The sequence below is a fragment of the Mastigoproctus giganteus genome, chromosome 2 (genome assembly GCF_048544385.1).
Source record: "Mastigoproctus giganteus isolate SK-2022 chromosome 2, ASM4854438v1, whole genome shotgun sequence".
Taxonomy (NCBI): domain Eukaryota; kingdom Metazoa; phylum Arthropoda; class Arachnida; order Uropygi; family Thelyphonidae; genus Mastigoproctus; species Mastigoproctus giganteus.
The window spans coordinates 229,243,652-229,263,019 of NC_143576.1; the positions used below are offsets into that span (position 1 = coordinate 229,243,652).

General features: G+C 36.8%; 1 long non-coding RNA gene across 1 annotated transcript; it reads right to left on the minus strand.

Moving 5' to 3' along the window:
- Positions 1 to 1,499: 1,499 nt before the first annotated feature.
- On the minus strand, positions 1,500 to 15,552 carry LOC150090220 (uncharacterized). Its single transcript, XR_016546699.1, has 2 exons — positions 15,394 to 15,552; positions 1,500 to 1,805 (listed from the first exon to the last, which is right to left on the minus strand). It is a non-coding gene; the product is annotated as an uncharacterized LOC150090220 (long non-coding RNA).
- Positions 15,553 to 19,368: the final 3,816 nt, after the last annotated feature.

Below are 19,368 nucleotides of genomic sequence, written 5' to 3' on the forward strand. Positions count from 1 at the left end.
TGTTATAAAGAACAAGCAGAAAAGGAAATGAGGTAAAATAATATAAAATATGAAAAGATAACACATTGCCGTATTGCTCACAATTTCAGTGTCTTCGCAGTGTCCCTGGTCCGTAATACCTAATATTTCACTTTCTCTCCAATCCTTGTACATTATTATTATTAGCCATATGGTCAAGGAAGCCTGAGGCTTATGCTGCACCAGCCAAAACAAAAAAAAATTCCCTAGTTATCATGAGTGAGTGAGAGGGAGAGAAGTAGAAAGCAATCGCCAAGAAAGAGAAGAATGATGATATCCACCTCAGGACCCTGTGTGTGCTAAGCCCATACTCACCAGATGTGAGCCTCTGGGGATAATACATATGTACATTATATCCTTGTACATTATATACATACAGTAAACCCTTGATTTAACGGACCCCGATATAACTGATTTCGGATTTAACAGACAGGACAAATAATAATACAGTAATGTACATATTAATCTTGACCATATTTTTTTTTTAGGTTATACAAAACTTTGGTGTTATTATTAATTAAAAATCGATAATTACCTATTTCCATTATTGGTTTGATAATTACCTACTTTTATTTTTATAATCAAATTCAGGAAATTGTTTTTTATTCTTTCTGAAAACATGTTCAAATAGCTGTTTTCCCAGATTACAGATAAGAGCAGATGGTGACTTGCAAGCTGAACGGTGCTTGGGACACTAAACTGCAGGTCTACCAGCTCGCTTTGTTTCAGTCTGCCTCAAGCTGTCGTGCAGTCAGTTTGTATACAGAGTGTTTCTGTGATTTCTGAATTGACTTTATTTATTAAATAATTTTGCAATCCTTACAATTTAAAATGGCATCAAGTGATAGAGGAGTTAAAAGAAAGTGTGTGAACTTAAATGTGGCTCAGAAATTAGAACAAGGCATATCAGTAGCACATGTTTGTGAAATTTACGGCATAAAAAAACAAACTGTTTCTGATATCCGTAAATCAAAGGCCAAATTGCAACACAATTTTATATTGTATAATACTGTATATTGTATTAAAGCTTTTTTTTTACTTTAAGAACAATAAAAAATTCCCCCCCCAGGTTACATTCGATTTAGCAGACTTTTGCCATTAATGGACACCCCTTCTCCCCTATTAGTCCGTTAAATTGAGGGTTTACTGTATATATTGAAATCTTAATTATACAATATTTTATAAAATTATTTCACTTAAGCTATTAATATGTGGTGTCAATGTTATTGCTGTTATATACAATTAGTCATTATATGCACATGAAATTTGATATTGTAATATTTAAGATTAATGCATATTTTAGCATGGGAAAATTATGTGATATCAAATGTTTTGTGCAGTTGCATAATAGGCAAACTAAGCCTATATTGTGCTGACTAATAATGTGTCTAATGGCACAAATTAGCAGCAACATTTTTACCAGTTTAGAATGAACAATTTGTTTTTTTACCATAATGAGAATTTTGCATCAGCAAGGCCACTTTCACAATGAACATTTTATTAAAAAATTATATTATATTACACTACATGAATATTTAGGCACGAATTAGGCCTTTTTATTTGGATCCTGTTCCAGATTTCTTTGATGCAGAGGAAAGAGATAGGCAGACACAGTTGCACCCAGCTCCTCTTTGACATTTCCATTGACATCCTGGTTCTCTCTGACAACTCTCTCGAAATTCTTTACCCGGATTACTGCTACCTCGAAGTTGATAACGTGCTGCTGGCTTAGAGATCTGCACAAATTTCTTTTTATTGTTGGTTTCTCCAGTACACTGGTCTATGACCTAAGAGAAATAAGGAAAATATCACTATATGATCTTTTCATTTATAACAGTTTAAAATAAAATACTTTTTTTTGGTATCCTTTTGAGTATATGCATACTCAAAGACCAGAAAAAATACATATAGAAGCCTAGATCAAGGGTTCTTTAGTTGCTAATTGAAAAAGTTTAAAATTTTCAAAAATTGTCTAATTTTACATTCTCTGTGTACAAGGTTCCAAAGTGGTGTTCTTTGTATGTGTGATGGTTAAATAATTCTGAAAATTCAGTAATCTGTTTCTGGGAAATTAAATACTTTTTAAATATGTGGTAAGTTGTGAATATGAATGATAAATTTATAATTTATTAAAATCTCTTCTTCGCAAGTTAGCATTTCTTTGGCAATGTTTATAAAATAAGCTATTTTTGACTAAACTTGCTACACATCCTGAAAATGATAAGCAAACAAATGTAGCATGTACAGTTTTTTTGTTAACCATAGCATCTGAATATCAAAACCATTGAGAGATGGTATATAATATTTGCACATGTGAACTCCAAGTTTTCTTACCTTTAATTACAAAATTTTGACCTTATAAACTTTTCCGCAACTTCATAAAATATCACCTTTCAAAAGTTTTTGCTGATAAGAATGATGTATTCTTGGCTTTTATATACTACATTTAATATAATTAATAGTTTACATGTACTGTGTGGTTAAATATAAAGCAGTTAAAGCATATTTTTGATGAAATGTATCTCCTGTTAGATAAAATGAAATTTTGTTTACATTAGTTTAATAGCAGTTTCAAGAATAGCAAGCAGTTTTCCTTGGCAAGCAAAATCTATTTGCCCAGGAAAACTGCTTGCTATTCTTTTCAAACTAAATGCATTTTAGGGCTTATGCCTCAGCTGTTTAAAAGTTTAACTGATGTGCAAGTTAATGCAAGAGCATCATATTAGTACACAGCAAACTCTAAAATAGCCGAGAATGGCATCATTTTAAGTATATCTCACATTGTGAATGCCTTCACAAAGCATTGCCATGATTACGGCCGCTTAGCTGAGTGGTCAGGTGTGCGGATGCATAAGTGTACGTGCCTTGAGTGACTGGGGTTCAAGCCCGTGGCTGCTAAATACGGTGCTGTTTCTGTTAAGCTTGTGAACTCCTTTGACTGTTTGGTCATCCCGGAGTATAAACATTTATATTCCACTACCTCAAATAAGTAACGCTTCACCAATGGAGAGGAGAAGACTATTGTTACTTATTCTCAGTGGATACCACAACCCAGATGGCACTGTTTTAAGGCTATTTGGCCTTTCCTCTGTGGGTGGGTAGGTATCCTGGTGATGCAATGATGATATGTCATGGCAATAGCCTTGAAACAGTGCCGTCTGGGTGGTGGTATTCACTGAGAATAAGTAACAATAGTCTTCTCCATTGGTGAAGCATTACTTATTCGAGGTAGTGCAATATCATGGCAAATCATGAAGGTATTCACAATATGAGATATACTTAAAATTATGCTGTTCCTAGCTATTTTAGATTTAAAGAATAATTAACTTGTATGTCAGTTATTCTTTTTTGAAGTAATTTCCTGTTTACAGTAATAGGTATCTTTTTTTGATAATTTTATTGTTGCTATATAAGGTATGAAGAGCTTCCATTTTAGTCACACTTCAATTTGTAGAAATAAATGGCTGAGTATTAACCAGTCGTAAAAAAAAGTTAAAATTCCAAGCATACACTGTAATAAGGAAAAAAGCAATATGTTGCTGAAGATTACACACTAAGCTTCTCACCCTCACTATTGTAGGTATAGTTTTGACCTGCCTTTTTCAATAGAAAAAGTGTTACTCCCATGATTATTTCTATTTAAATTATCCAGTAATAACATATCCTACCTACCTGTCAACCTTGCAGCATTAATATTTTTGGAAAGCCAAGCAAACAATGGGAAAAATTTGCCCATTTTTTTTTTTACCCATCCTTTCACTAATTTGTCAAAACCTTCATTAAATTTGTTCAAACTATCCATCCACAGCACTAGGTGGAAGTTTATTCTAATGATTGATTATTCTTTGGCTCTGTGCAAACCACGAAATACACATCTCATGTTTAATGACACCTGGTAACCCCTACCATTGGTGCATAATGGCCTTTAGCTGCCGTTGTGCATTAAAACCTTCAACAACAACAACAACTCTGTGCAGTCACCATTTCCATTTTGTATTTTATTTGTAGTATACCTGGTTTGCTGTTGGCAAGATATTTTTTGGGTTTTCCATTGGGAGGATGGCCTTTGTTTCTGGATTATCATACACTCATGATTTGACAGCAAAGATGGATGAAACAAGTGTGAGTTGGCAGAAGCATGTTGATGAAATCCTGACATGCAAGAACTAACTGCTGTCTGTGATAATGAGTTTGGATGTGAGGCACAAACTTGGCTGAAGATGTTACAGATGTTCCCAAATCATGTGTTAAAGTTAGTTGACATGTCCAGAAACGTTAATCACACCTGATTATATCATGAACACAAGTGACAGAATCATTGGGCTTTGAAGATGAAGGGAGGTCAGAGCGTTGGTCATCTTGGATGGAACAATGGTCCATCTGAGCGGTAAAGATTATCTCTTGTGAGAGTGCAATTTTTAAAAAGAGTCCATTGCAATTATGAATAGCAAAATCACCAAAGGAAATTACCTATAGTAAAGTTGGACTGAAGAATGGTTGCTTCAATATTAAAAAAAAAAAAAAAAATTCCTAGCATTTTGTTGGAAAGCTAGAGAAGCAGTAAATCAGTTTGAACCAAAAGTGAAGATTGCAAGTTGGGTTGTCTATTATTAGAATAACAAACACCGAACATACACAAAATTATCATCTTCAAAATGGAAAGGATTGTTCAATGAAAAAGTGAAAAGAAAAGTGATTTTCAGGAGAGGTATTTGAGGCTAGCACATGGGGCAGGCTGAAATGGGTGAAAAAGTTCAGAGCTTCAGCAGTGTTCATATGATGTACATATTTGGGGAAGGGGGGCCTGAATGCTGAAATACCTCATTGCATCTTTGAAATATTTGCAGTTGCCTGCAATAGCAATGGTGGAAAAGCCCAATTGAATGAAATTAATGTGACTGCTCAAAAACACAGTCTTTTAGTTTAAAATATCACCTTGAACACTAGATACTCAGTACCCCCACCCAAATGGTATAAAAAGTGGAAAAAATTTTTGGTTAATACTTTTCAATATAGCAAGATCAATTTGAATTTCACTGTGTAATTCAAATTTCTCAATAGTACAGTTTAAACGGATTTTTGAAAAAACATAGGAATGGTATATACTTGTCTTTCTAATGCCAAGAACTGAATTTTGCTGTATTTGAAATTCTAATGCTTCTTTCACCCTCACACCAGTCATAATAACTTATAACTTATGATTAAGGGTTAACAAGAAAAGATCATCGTGATTGTAAAATCCATACCACATACCCCACAGTAGCAAATGAAGCAAAATTTATTTTATCCCTCAGTAAATATCTTAGGTATAAAATCAATAGACGAATTTCTTGCTGGATTTCGCTCTTTTTTTCCAATTACTGGTTTTCTGCTTTGGTCTGTTTAAAGAACTCTGTTATGCTTCACAGATCGGTTAGCACAGCCTCGTAGTGAGCTAGTATAGTACAGGTAAAGTGATGAAAATAACGTTATTGAACGCATCGATTTCTGTTAATGCTATCTGGTGTTTGGCTACATTCATAAGTCAGCCATCTCTTCTCCAGTTCCTTAAATATATGGTTCATGGCCAAAAGTTCCCTAGGTGGCAGAGATTTTCTTAAAACATTGATATAATTAACCCGAATGAGCTGTCCCGAGGGTGAAAGGGGTGCACTGCACTGCACCCGGGCGCCAACGTTCAAGGGGTGCCTGAAAACCTGAAACGTATAAATAAAATTTTAAACGGGGTGCCAAATTTTAATTGGCATCTGGGCATCAAATTGCAATTGCGAACCACATACCCTAGGAATGCCACTACTAATGACTGTCTTTGAACAACCAGAGAAGGACAAAGTTTCATAATAGTCATTTTTTCACTTTTAAAATATAATGAATATCCATACTCTTAAAACGAGACTGATTCAGATATGTGATTCAAAACGGTGGTAACGATATAAACTATTAATCTATACTGAAAACCAGTTTTTTGAAATTAATTATTACAATGGATTACTTCGAACTGAACTGTCTGACATCTGCACACTTCTAATCATACTCAAATAAAATAGGCGCGTGATGTTCTGGGCATGTGGTATTAAGTATCTCTAAGAATGGCTACAGCGCTTTGAGGAGAAACATCGTGTGGAGAATTTTCGTGGTATATTACGGTCCTATCTTTACTTTGAAGGGCCTTGGGGCGCGCCAGAGTAATAAGGGAGTATCATAACGTTCTTGTGGGCCAGCTTCATCCCATAATTGCGGACGAAGATGTAATGCAACAAACTTCGGGACATCAATACCCTCTCAGTCCCCTTTGACCTTTATGACATATTCTGTTCTTCTTGCAAAAAAGTACCCAGTTGAGCTACCGATGTGGGATGTGTTGGTCTGGCCCTTACCCAAAGTTCAGGTTCATCCATAAGTGTTTCATAGAATTCAAATTTAGACTCTGCATTGGTCACAAATTTAAAAGTTAGGCATTCTAATTTTTACATTTGTGACGAACAGAATAATGGAGCATTGTCCTGTTGAAACAAACAAGTGGTCTAGACCAAAGACCTGCCAGAGTGTAGAAAGCATGGAATTGTCCAAATGTTAAGGTGGGCAAAGGATTCACAAGTCCACACACAACCACTAAAAAATCCTAAGCCTCGCTAGATGAAACAGCTCCACATAATAATTTCACCTCCTCCAAACTTAATTATTGCACAATATATTCTGACAGTACACGTTCAGGCGTCCTCTGCACCCACACCTACCTACCTGATTGGAGATTCGTCGTTTCATAAACCTTATATAAAGGTTTATGAAAAAAAACGTCTATGGACCAATAATGGCAATCGTTGCCCCATGCAAGGCGAGGCTGCGATTGCCGTTTGTGATAAACGTCATGTGCTGCCGCTGTCTCATGAAAAACCGAGGTTGTAGAGCTCTGTACATAGTGTGCTCGTGTGGACTTTAACCCTGTTAACGATGTTCTGCAGGAATGTCTAATGAGATTGTCGTACTGTCTTTCCTGACCGGAGGGTCACGTAGAGTGAGCTTCTGTGGTCTCCCTGTATATTGCTTACGATGGCAGTATCCTCACGTTTCCATTTCATGATAACATTACCCGGTTGACTTTGAATGGTACATGCCAGTGGTTCCCAACAATGTACCCCGCACACTGATGCGGGGTACACAACATTTTTCAAGTGTACCAGAAGATTAAGAAAACTCCACTGAGCTCAATGGCAATCAATATTTAGGTTTGCCGTGAATATCTTAATTTCAAGTGAGATTTGAGTGACAAAATATTGGGAACCACTGGTGTAGGCTGTCAACAACACGTCGAAGGATACTGTTTGGAGCGTAATTGCATGAATAAAGATGTCAGCAATGTGACATCCGACACAAACACACCTCTCTCAAAATCAGTCAGTTCAGCTCTACTTGCCACGAAGGCTTCCTTATATACTAGTTTGAGTACAGTACAGGAACTTTACTATCAGGGACAAGGAAGTGATTATCCCATTGTACAAGGCATGGATCAGACCACGTCTTGAGTATCGCATACAGGTCTAAAGGCCTCATTTTAAGAAGAATGTAGATTTGCTGGGATGGATGCAAAGAAGGGCAAAGTTATTGGTGAAAGGAGCAAAAGAGTGGTCTTACCAAGAAAGGCTTCAGTTCTGAAAATTGCAGCATCTGGATTCTAGAAAAAAATCTGCAAGGAGATCTTATTGAGGTGTTTAAGGTCTTGAATGGAATCAATGGCCTGAGTAAGCTCAATTCTGATGATTCTAAATTCTTCCTGTTGCTCAGACTACGCACATGCGTGGGCATGACATGAATTCAAATTGAGGAGGGATGGTTTCAGGACAGATGTGTGGAAGTTTGCTTTCAGCCAGCAGGTGGTTGATTGTTGGAACAAGCTTCCATCTGTTGTTGTGGAAGTGGGTAGTTTGAATAATTCAAGGAAAATGATTGAGCCACATGTTTATCAGGGAAGGTACAATTGACTATGAAAATAAGAGTGCCCGAATTCTTTTTGGATCGTAGTGTAATATATATCGGCTTATTTTAGAATACCATTAAGATCAAGATAAATTTTACGAAACGGAATGCTCGTTAATTAACTATTTCAGGGTGACTAGCCTTTTCCTGCAACGTGTCACATATTTATATCGGAAATGTGTCGTGTGCCACCGAAGGCAAAAGAAGAGAAAGGAAAAAGAAACGCACGAACTACATACATTTAAGGATTCGGTTACCACTTATCTACAAAAAAAAAAAAAAAAAAAAAAAACATACCTCTAAGTAGTTAGCTGATATTTTTGCTAAGATATTTTTGGTAAGAGCACTCTTTTGTTTCCACTCACCAACCTCTCTGCCTTTCTCTGTGCTCGTTCCAGCAGCTGTACGTCCTAAAATGAGGCCTCCAGATCTGTATACAATACTGACGATGTAGCCTGACCATTGATTTATACAAAGGGATAATCACCTCCTTATCCCCGCTAGCAAAATTTCTCTATATCATTGACAAAACCCCATGAGCTGTCCTGGCAGCCTGTCTGTACTGTCAGAGAAATTCATACCTGCTTGCACAATTTGTCAATTTGCATGTGTCAATGTTAAACTGCAGGTGCCACTTCTGAACCCATCTGCCGAAATTTTCTAGATCCTGTTGCAGTAGCATTCTGTCATTACTGTCTTTAACAACCTCGCCAACTTTTGTATCATATGCAAACTTGGACATTAAGCCTGATATTTGATTGGATACTACGATGTGGTTAGAAAGGAACTGGATTCAAACAATAATTTTGATATCAAATCATCGGATTTCAGAAAACCGTTTGATGCTGTTGCACATAAAAGACTGCTGTATAAATTGGAGCAGTGTGTTATTAAGGACAAGTTGTTACTATGGATAAAAGGATGGTTGAGTGGGAGAAGACAGAGTGGTAATCAATGGACGCTGCTCTTCGTGGACTTCCTTTATGTGTTTCTGTTCCCACCGGGCCGTTATCCCCATCATTGAAATCCGGTTCGTAATTTCTAACAGTAAAAATACAGGTTAAAATGTTGTGTTCTTCTTAATTTCGAATTTTTCAAATCAGTTGTATAAATTTTTAAATTATTTTTATTCTATATCGAGAGGTGTACCGCAAACGAGCTGCGCGTGCCTAAAGTGGTACGCGTGCTGCGGTTGGCCATTGGCCATCCCCTGAACTATGTTATTCTTAATAATCACGTACTTAAAATACAATTTTAAGGACAAAAGCATTGTAGTATTTTACATTAATTTATAAACATTTCTTTTTCATTACCGTTTTCCATTTCATTTTCTTCTTCTTTTTTTGCTTTTCTGATCATTTTCCTATCACAGACAATTTATGTATTTCAGCAAAACCTCATTTGTTTACACTCAGTTACGAGTTACTAAAACACGGCTGTTTATAGTATATGGGAGAAGTACTCTACCCTCCTCCCTACTAAAGCCCCCGTTCAAACAGACACATAAAGGAAGTTCGGTGAATTAAGTTTAAGTAGGAAACTGGAAGTGATCTGGGAAGAGGATAAGCAAAGAAAGGCCGAACTAAAAATTGACAAAAGAACATTGACGTCTATTTTTCACTTGAAGAACATTCGAGCTGTTGGCAGTCAACAAATAATCTTTATATAAAAGTTAACTTTGGAACTATTATGTTTTAGTGAAACCAGTAATGCATTTTAGATTTTATATAGGAAATGAGATGTTTCACTTAAATTAATTATTTTAAATTAACCTAATATAAATTTTCAATTGTTTAGCTTTTACTTATTTCTATGTCATACTTATAACAGGTATCAGCTCCAGTCTGTAGGCTTTATCTAAAATTGATACTTTGATTTAAAAGTGTTTATGTATTTGACCTAATAGTCTGATGAAGGTAATACAACTAGTACGGATTATACTTTGAAATAAGTTTACTGGAATAAACTTATTTCTTTCAGTTGAATAATGTTTTGGGGTAAACTGAAATACAGCTCCTATACATTGATTGGCCATTTTATTAGGCACACCTGCCTAAAGTGGCCTCTTCGTGTATTACCACAAATGGTAAAAGTACATCCTATTACATTTTATGCCCTCTCCTCCACAAATCGACTTGAAGGCTCCGGTGCAGCTCTTTTTAAGTGTTCTCTCATGTTTACTTGCCTTTTGAATTACATTCTGAATTTTTGCCACCACGTGATGTACATGGTGGTTATAATGAACTGCGCCGCTTTGAATGCATGTAGACCGAAAATGGATAATCACAGATCTGAAATAAACTATGGACAATAGTGAGGTAATACAAAAAAGACTGGTGCAAAAAAAGTTCAGTAAGTGCCACAATGAGGTAAATTGCTCTCTACATTGAAAAGGGTGAATAGCTATGCAAACGGTATCAATGTTTCAACATTAATCTTCGTAAAATTTTCGATGTGATGATGTCCACATGCTGAAACATGTTGATCCTGATCCTGAAACATGTTGTCAATTGTCACTCGTATCATTTACTTAGAAAATTCCTAACAGTACTCGTTATGTTATTTACATCTGCCAGGGTCTCTGTGTTGTCTCAAATAATCTGTCCAAATAACATCACAATCAAAAATCGCATAGATTAAGAACGGTCAGTAAGGTGATCAAGCAACTGGAAGTAATTAGTAAATTATATAGTGAATTGCAAAATAATATGCAGTGGTGCGCTATTCTGCGTGATCCAAGCGGCCTCCAGCATGAAGATTCGGAATAATACACTGAGCAGAGCCATGCGATTGAGCTTCCTGAGAGCAGGGTCTGATAAGGACAGTTGCGTTTAAGTTGAACCACACAGTAACATACGGAAAATGCAGTGGAATTCCATCGACGACTCTTGGATATGATTCCCCACATTTGGCAATTGTGAGTGTTAATAATATTATTTAGTTGGAAGTGTTCCTTCTTAGTCCACAGAACATTCCAAAGCCAGTTAGTTGCAATGCCCGTCTCCATCCCAGTCACAAATTGAAGAGAAAAATCCAAATATTTCTCAGGATCATTAAATTCAGTTGCTACAACATGCTCGGTTTCTGCAGGTATAGTGTAGCACGCTTCGCAGGACCTTGTTGAGAGTTGACCATGAAAGGTTCAATTGTGTAAACACCCTGTCAATGGCGGACAATTTATCATCGTCATCATTGAAACAGCAATCGCATTAATAATACCTTCAAGAATGTCTGACCTCGCTGGATGCAAACTATTCGTCTCTTCAGACTTCTGTATTATATTGGCTAACCCAATTTGCGACAAAAACCTACGTTTCAATTTTGTGCGTCGAAGATATTCGGTCCTCATGTGTAGCACAGTTGGTATAATCACTGTCCTCCTTACACTGAGTGGAAAAGACCTGAGTTCGAATTCCGTCAATGATGTGAGGAATTTTTATGGGCTTTTTTTCACAATGTGGCTTAGTTAATCGGTCTCAGGCGAGGATGGCTTGTTTTTTACCTCCTGGTCTGATTTTAAGTGTTCTAAGTGCCAAATTTTGCTAAAATCGATTTTTGCCTTAGAACAGTCCTTTGTGCCAGTGCAGTGCCGATACTCTCTATGTGTTCTAATATGTATGCTAATTATAATCACCCTGTATAGTGTTAAATTCAGAAGGCTTCTAGGAGGGCCATTCTTTCCTGGAATACAGAATAGTAAATATGTTAAGTTAGAACGTTATTATTACTTACTCCTTGCTGACATTAAATTCCATCCTACGGAAAATTCTGGTCTGACACTCCCAAGAATTTCTTTACTAAAGACAGTAAATAAATATGGCAATAGCGGCAACAGAAAATAGGGTAAACTGTGCAAAAAAAAAAAAAAAAAATAGGATGTGCTCAGTGATCGATTTTTTGTCCAAGTTTTTGGAACATTGTGATGGTTGATTTGTTGTGGACCTTGCCCAGCCCAACAAAAGCTTTCGCATATGCCGATGATTTATTGGTTTTGGTGGAAGCGGACTCTAGGTATCAGCTGGAAACAAAGCCAAAAAGTATCCTCAACGTTGTTCAGGAGTGGACACGAGAAAATAAGTTGGAAAGCTCAATACCGAAGCCCAAATGTATGTTACTCAAAGGTAAGCTGAGTGAAAGAAGACATCTCACGATTAAGGAAGAACGGATCACAGTGGCATATTCTAGGACGTAATTTATATGAAATTACGAAGAGTGCTTCGCGAAAGTTGTGTGATAATATCATTGGCTGAGTTAATCGGTCTCAGGCGTAGACAGCAAAATGTTTCCCCAGAAACTGTAGTTTTCGTCCAGCAAAGTAGGCAAATCGACCAGAGAACACACGCAATTTACAGATATAAGCACGTGGGTAGATGTAATCAATTACGGATGACCCTAATAAATAGTATATTTTTTTGTATAATAAAATGAAACATTTAAATATGCTGTATGCATGTTTATTTGCTGTCATAATAACTTACGCGGCAGGATCATGGGGACACAGAGTTGATAAAGTTTCAATAAGAAGGTAGTTGTTACCTGCGCAAAGACCAGCCCTACCTTGTACTACCAAAGTGAATAGAACTTTGTCGAATGATGTTCGGCATGTTTTTTTCGGAACGATTCCACGTTGCACGTTTTATGTAATAATTCTGTTAAAAATTATATCCATGAAGTCCCCTGGACAAGAAATCAAGTAGATTGTTGTAGGATGTCTCTATTTTCAAGCATATGTAAAGTTGAAACAGGGCAATATTATGCAAATATATAATAATAATAATAATGATGTAAGTGCGTATAGACATCAGTCCAGAAACCACCGTATGGTTAAATAAATTAAATTAAATTTTAAAAAAAAGCGTCTTAATTTACGTTAATTAAGAGAGTTTTTTTTCTCCCTTCGGCCATAGATGTAAATGAGCCTTCCCCTTCCACAACACGTACGTTATGTAGATCCATTAATCTGTCATTGCCCTGATGGCTTCTCTTTAGTGGGGAACTCGCGTTGGAGTTCAATGTTTCCCAAAAAATCAATTAAATTGTAACATTTTCAATAAAACAGCATAATCGTCACACGTATCAGATTAGTGTCGCTCATTCCCTGAGCAAACGGCTTCAACTTCTCGAATATCCACTGCCAATTTCATAAATGCTGATCTCCAAGTAATTCTTCAGTGAAGCAAAGATAATTTAGTTGCTTTCAATATTTCTAAAACCCAGTCGTGTCTTATATCTTGCAAAAAGGGGTTCTTCTGCTCCTATGCTTATCTGTGACACTCTGATTTCTAGACAAGATCACATATCTCTATTAAGGATTACCCTGACTTCTAATCTCTCTCGGCATAAGCACATCACAAATATTGCTTCCTTTGCATCTAAAAAACTGAGTTTTCTCTTTCGCTGTCGGCGTTAATTTCTTTTCAAACAGCTCTTCACTCTGTACAAATGGAAATCCGCCCCACCATGAAATATTGTTCCCACGTCTGGGGCGGTGCCCCTAAAACTTCTCCCAGGCTTCTAGATTCCATTCAAAGGAGGTCAGTTAGGTTAATTAATGAACCATCTCTAACAAAGTCCTTCCATCCCCTCTCACATAGACCTCCTGTTTCTGCTGCATGTCTTTTCTGAAGATAGTTTCATGAGCACTGTTCATCCTCTCAACTTTGAACCCACGCACGGTAATAAGTACTATGAATTCTAATATCTTTCGTGTTAGGGGTTTTCATAAAAAAATAGCTCATACCCATAGATCAGAGGTTTCAAAAGTGTAGGGCGGGCTAGCCTAGGGTGGTGGCGCATTTAATATTTTTAAGGGGAAGGGATAAGTGTTGTTTTTATGAAGCACGTTTTAACAAAATATAGATAAACCATCTCACAAATCCAGATATGAAGCGTGTTTCATTTCATTCTTTGAGATTTAACGTATTGAAGTATGTATTAATTTATAAAAGTATGTACACTCATAGCTAAATTTTACATTAAATCTGTTTATTTTCACTTGTTCTGGAAGAAAGGGACGCCTGCTATTTGCAAATAGCAGGTAAAGATCAAAACCAATGTATCACTGCGCAGTTGTTTACAAGGATGAATAATTCGTTGAATATCTCAGCAGTAGTAGCCACACTCCATCATGAAGGAAGACATAGCGGAAGTTAGCGACCTTCTATCATTGAAAGGCAACTTGAGAAGCCTAACGAGGCTAGACAGGATGTCCCCAGTGATTCTTTCAATGTTCAACGCATTGCAAATCGATGCTGAATGTCTCTGTGATGACAAATTCTGATAGTGACCGACTGCACATTAACGTCTAACAAGCCCTTCAAGGTTTGCACCAACAATCCCTTTATAATGGGTAGAAGATCTTTTATAATAACTTTTGTGTACACTTTCTTTCGAACGCTTTTTTAAGTTCAAGATATTTTTTTTTCTATTTACAACACTCCCTCTGCTAATCAATCTATAAACATATTACCGTATGCAATTTCTAGACAAATGTAACACTCTAAGTGATATGCCGTATAGAGGTTGGCTGACATTTTAGCCAATTTTGATTTAAATAAAAATTTTAAAAAGTCACTCTGTTTGCTACCTTTTTATCCTTTTTTTTTCATAAACACTCATGAATACCCAATTCCATATTCGCCGATTTCAAAAATACTAATAGAACTTTATCATTTTGGGTTCCTGGCAGTCAGTAAATAAGTGGGTATATATAATAGCACTAAATGGCTTAGTTGGAATTAAGAGTTTATAGGCCTTTTATCAGATGCAATCCGATTTAGGATTATCTTTATTGCTTTAAACACCCCAACTCCCATTTAATTCAGTATTTTTAAACATATATATTTTGTTGTTATATGTAAAAACAGGTTTTTCAGCGAAAAGTATCGGTAATTCAGTAGCATTTTATCGTTCTTGGACAAACTGTCTATAAGGGGGATGTCCTCTATAGTATAAGTTAGGGAAGAAGTATCAACTACCATTTAAAATAATGTCAAGATTACAAGGTCATACATTATTTTTGTGTGATGTATAACTCTGAACAAATAGAACTATTTCGAAAAATAACATATTTATGGATAACTATTCAATTTTCTGATGTATATATTGAACAGTAATAGAGATTTGGGTACATATACTACTCTTAAAGGTGGCGTGAATACCAAACAGTAGACTACAATTACACTCCAACTAAGAGATTTAATGCTAAAGAACGTGTAGAGAGCTTTTAAAACACGAAATAAATACAATAAATTAAAGTTGCTAATAGGGTAATATTTCATAGTTTCATGGCTTTTTGTTCTCAATATATTTTTAATATTTTTAGCGATATAACCACGTATTTCTCCCCTTAGTAAAAGAGCTAATTCTTACTAAATTTAAACAAACAAGTCGCATACTTACTAATGTGATTAGTAAAATAGCAACCACAGTCAACACGAATTTCATTCTGTACATAATTTATCACAGTAGACCTTGGAGAATTAGAGGTAGAATCGTTATATTAATTATCTGGCACTGAGCAAGCTTGCTGTAATTGCTGCACAAATCCAAGCAAGAACTGACCTCTGAAGTATTTAAAGCGACTCGAGTGTATAATACTTACTTCAAGTAGGCCTTTAATAACTACAATCGTCCAATAGGAATGAAAATATTAAAACATGAGGGAGGAGACGAAAAAATATTAAAAAAAAAGGAAGAAAAATCACATCTGGATTCTATTCGTGTCCTCTACAACTATGATGTTATTCTGTACAGGGAAAGATTTCCACGCTGTTATTACAGTAAAATTTTAATGGCCAAATGAAACCAGATGTTGAATAAGAGAATTCTTTGTAAAATAAATGATCTTATGCTAATTAACCTATTTAATTATTCGTTCCTTTCTCGTTAACGTCATTACGTAGTCTTAAGAAAATTTTTTGTTCACCGAATATACTGCATGATAAATATAGAACTATGTCCAGAATCATTTATTAAGTTATGTAAGATTAAGTTACATTCTCAGAATGATAACTGTGTCCTGTAATGCATTCCAGCTGTTTGAAAGCGTAAACAAAAAGGAGAAGCAGATGGAGAATACATTTCTTAAATATCCGACAAAGTTGGTAATTTAAGATGGATCGGAACAATAATGTCTTTCTAAGCAATGACCTAAATGTCCATCTACAATGTCGTGTTGACAAAACAGTTTGTTTATTGTCAAGAGTTACCAGCTTCTTTTCGCCGATTTATTATTATTATTATTAGTATAAAATTAGGTTAACTTACAAAGGAACAACATAATAGAACCACGAACGTAAACGCATTCTATATAACGCACAATAAAACTAACAATTCAAGGTATTCAAAATGTAAAGATGAATTAACTTCACTGTCCTCTACAAACTATACATATAATATCAGAGACAAGTAAAATTTGGATAATCAACAAAATTAGGGAACTCATAATACAAAGGGGTTAACTGTACAAACAGTTCAGAAATTGTCCCATCGAGAAAATGAAAATTAAAAGAATTTAAGGAACAAAATAAACGAATGATTAAAACACTATGAGAATATTTATTGTACAAAACCTTACGTGGATAAAAGTATACCTCAAAAAGATAAATGGATTGTAATTAACCAATTATGTGGTGGCAACAACAACTTGGTTCGACACTAGAGGAATAAAAGTGTGATGATCGGGTGAGTCCAAATACCTGGTGCAACACGCCGACGGACGCCTTTGTGTGTGGTGTAAGCAACAGGAATTCATGGATCCATCGTGCACGGTGTCTACTATCCAGAGAGGTGGTGTGGTTGCTTAATATGGGACGTGTTTTGCTAGCAAGAACTAAGACCTTTGGGGCACATGGACCAACGTTTCGGTGAGGTCTACCGGCAGCTTTTAGGAGTCTGCACAGTAGCACAGTGGTATCGTCACCATCCTCCCCACACTGGGTGGAAAAGCCCCGGGTTCGAATCCCGCCGCGAGGAACTTTAATGGGCTTTTTTTCCCTCCGTGGAAGTGTTAGTCAGTCTCAGGAGTAGATAGCAAGGTATTTCCCCAAAAACTGGAAGTTTTTCGTCCAGAAAAACATAAAAATCAGCATGGAACACACACAATTAACAAACATAAGACACATAGCACGGCATATGAATTTAAATATTCGGGTGGCCTAATATAATAGTTTGGTTTGTTTTTTTGGCAGCTCTTAGAAGATCATGTGCACCCTGCCATGTTGCATCCCGGACAGAAACGGGATCTTCCAAAACGATAATGCTCCGTGTCGTCGGGTCAGCACAGTGCATAAGTGGTTCAAGGAACACAGTGAAGATATCACCCATCTTGATTGGCCTCCAAATTCGTTTGACTTCAATCCAATTGAACACCTGTGGGATGTTTTGGAACAGGAAGTGAGGTGTATTGACACGCAACCGTCATCTATTCTGACATTGTGGAAAGCCTTGCAGACAGCATGGCTGCAGATCCCTACAGACGTCTTCAAACATCTAGTGGAGTCAATGCCTAGGCGAATAGCGGGAGTTATCCGTGCGAACGGTGGCCCAACACGGTATTAGGTGGGTGGTTATAATTCGTGATCACTCAGTGTAATTGTACACACATTATTTGTCTGAGCTGGTAGTGCAGTGCGATGTGGCATTTTCCCACCTGATGTGGGAGCAACGGCGATTGTCCCCCAAATCGGGTGGGAAAAGGCCGAGCTCAAATCCCTTCAATAACGCGAGGAACTTGAATTTGCCTTTTCACTTCGTGACTGAGTTAATCGATCTCAGGCCTGTACAGCAAGGTTTTTCTCCCTGTAACTAGATTTTTTCGTCCATCAAAACAGGAAACTCGACCAAAGAACATACGTAAATTATGGACATAAAGCACTTGGGCAGTTGCGTTAATTCTGGGATAGTTCTAATATGAGACTTTACTTTCATCATAATCATCATCATTGGCCATTTCGATCTACTGCAGAATGAAAGCTTCTCCAGCAACTTTCCAGTTCCTTCTGTTTTGTGCAATGGCCATCCATTTACTACCCACAAACTCATGAATTTCATCTGTCCATTCTCCGTCATTGTTTTCCTGGTTTCCTTCTAGCTCCTCTTGGGCACCATTCTGTGATTTTCTTAGTCCAAATGTCATCATGTCTTTGAGCTATGTGTCCTGCCCAAGTCCATTTCAGTGCTTAACATTTGATAAGAATGCCCTTTGGTTGTGTTTGCTGCCTAATCCATTTGTTTCTCTTCTTATCCAATAGTCTGATTCCTAATACGATTCGTTCCATTCTTCGCTGTGTAGTTCTCAGCTTCTCTTCCATTCTTTTGCTGAGTGCCCAAGTTTCACTTCCATAAGTCATGGTGGGGAGTATACATTGGTTCATTATTTTACGTTTCAGACAAAGTGGGATATTGCTCTTCAGTATGTGACTATATTTCCTGAATGCTATTCATCCAAAATTTATTCTTCTCTTGACTTCCAGCCATTTATCATTGTTACAGCTAATGACTTGTCCAAGATAAGTATATGAATCCACTTTTTCAATTTCTATCCCTTCATTTCTACTGCATCCCTTATTCATTCCTACTGCAAAACTGATATTAATCAGGGTTTGGGGAAACAGGAAGGCGTGAATTGGTTGTTAAATAAGCAGATCGTAGCGCCCAACGCGCTGGAGAATATATTCCTCCATAACAGGGTGTATGCGGGTTCCCCTGTTGCAATTAACATTCGGACTTTGGACTCGCCACCTGAAATGGAACGGTTTGAACCACGAGGGAAGGCGATAATTGTGCATGAGGTCTATGATCTCAGTATGGGAACGTAGGTTAAGATTTATATGCTACTCTATCTAATAATGATTTGCAAAAGCAGAACGTTCAAAATTAGCCAGGCACATAGACCTCTGTCATGCAAGACACGATCGCATAACCTACGAACAATTTCACCTATATAGCAGACCTTACAATCTGTCCAGGAAATCCGATAGACGGATCCGTCTCGTTATAATAGGAGAATAACCGATTTTGTCCTAGAAACCGTGGATGGTAATCTCATTCCCGGTAGTTGAACGCAAACATTATGATAGCGTCTCAACACCCATACGACACGACCGGAAATTCCTGGACAGTAGGGAATGTAGGTGGTAGAAATAGTTTCATTTCTGTCTGTATTTTCATTTTTCACTGGGATTGCTCAGTCTCCATTTGAACTTTGTAAAGAACATGGGGAGAGTATCTGCATTTTTGCAAATTCATTGTAACTCTGGCTACAGAACCGGAGTGGGACTACGCCCTATTAAATGTAGTATGTGCAGGGCCATGCAAAGGGGATGGTGCACCGGATGCATCGCACCCGGACTTCGACATAAAAAGGAACCCAAA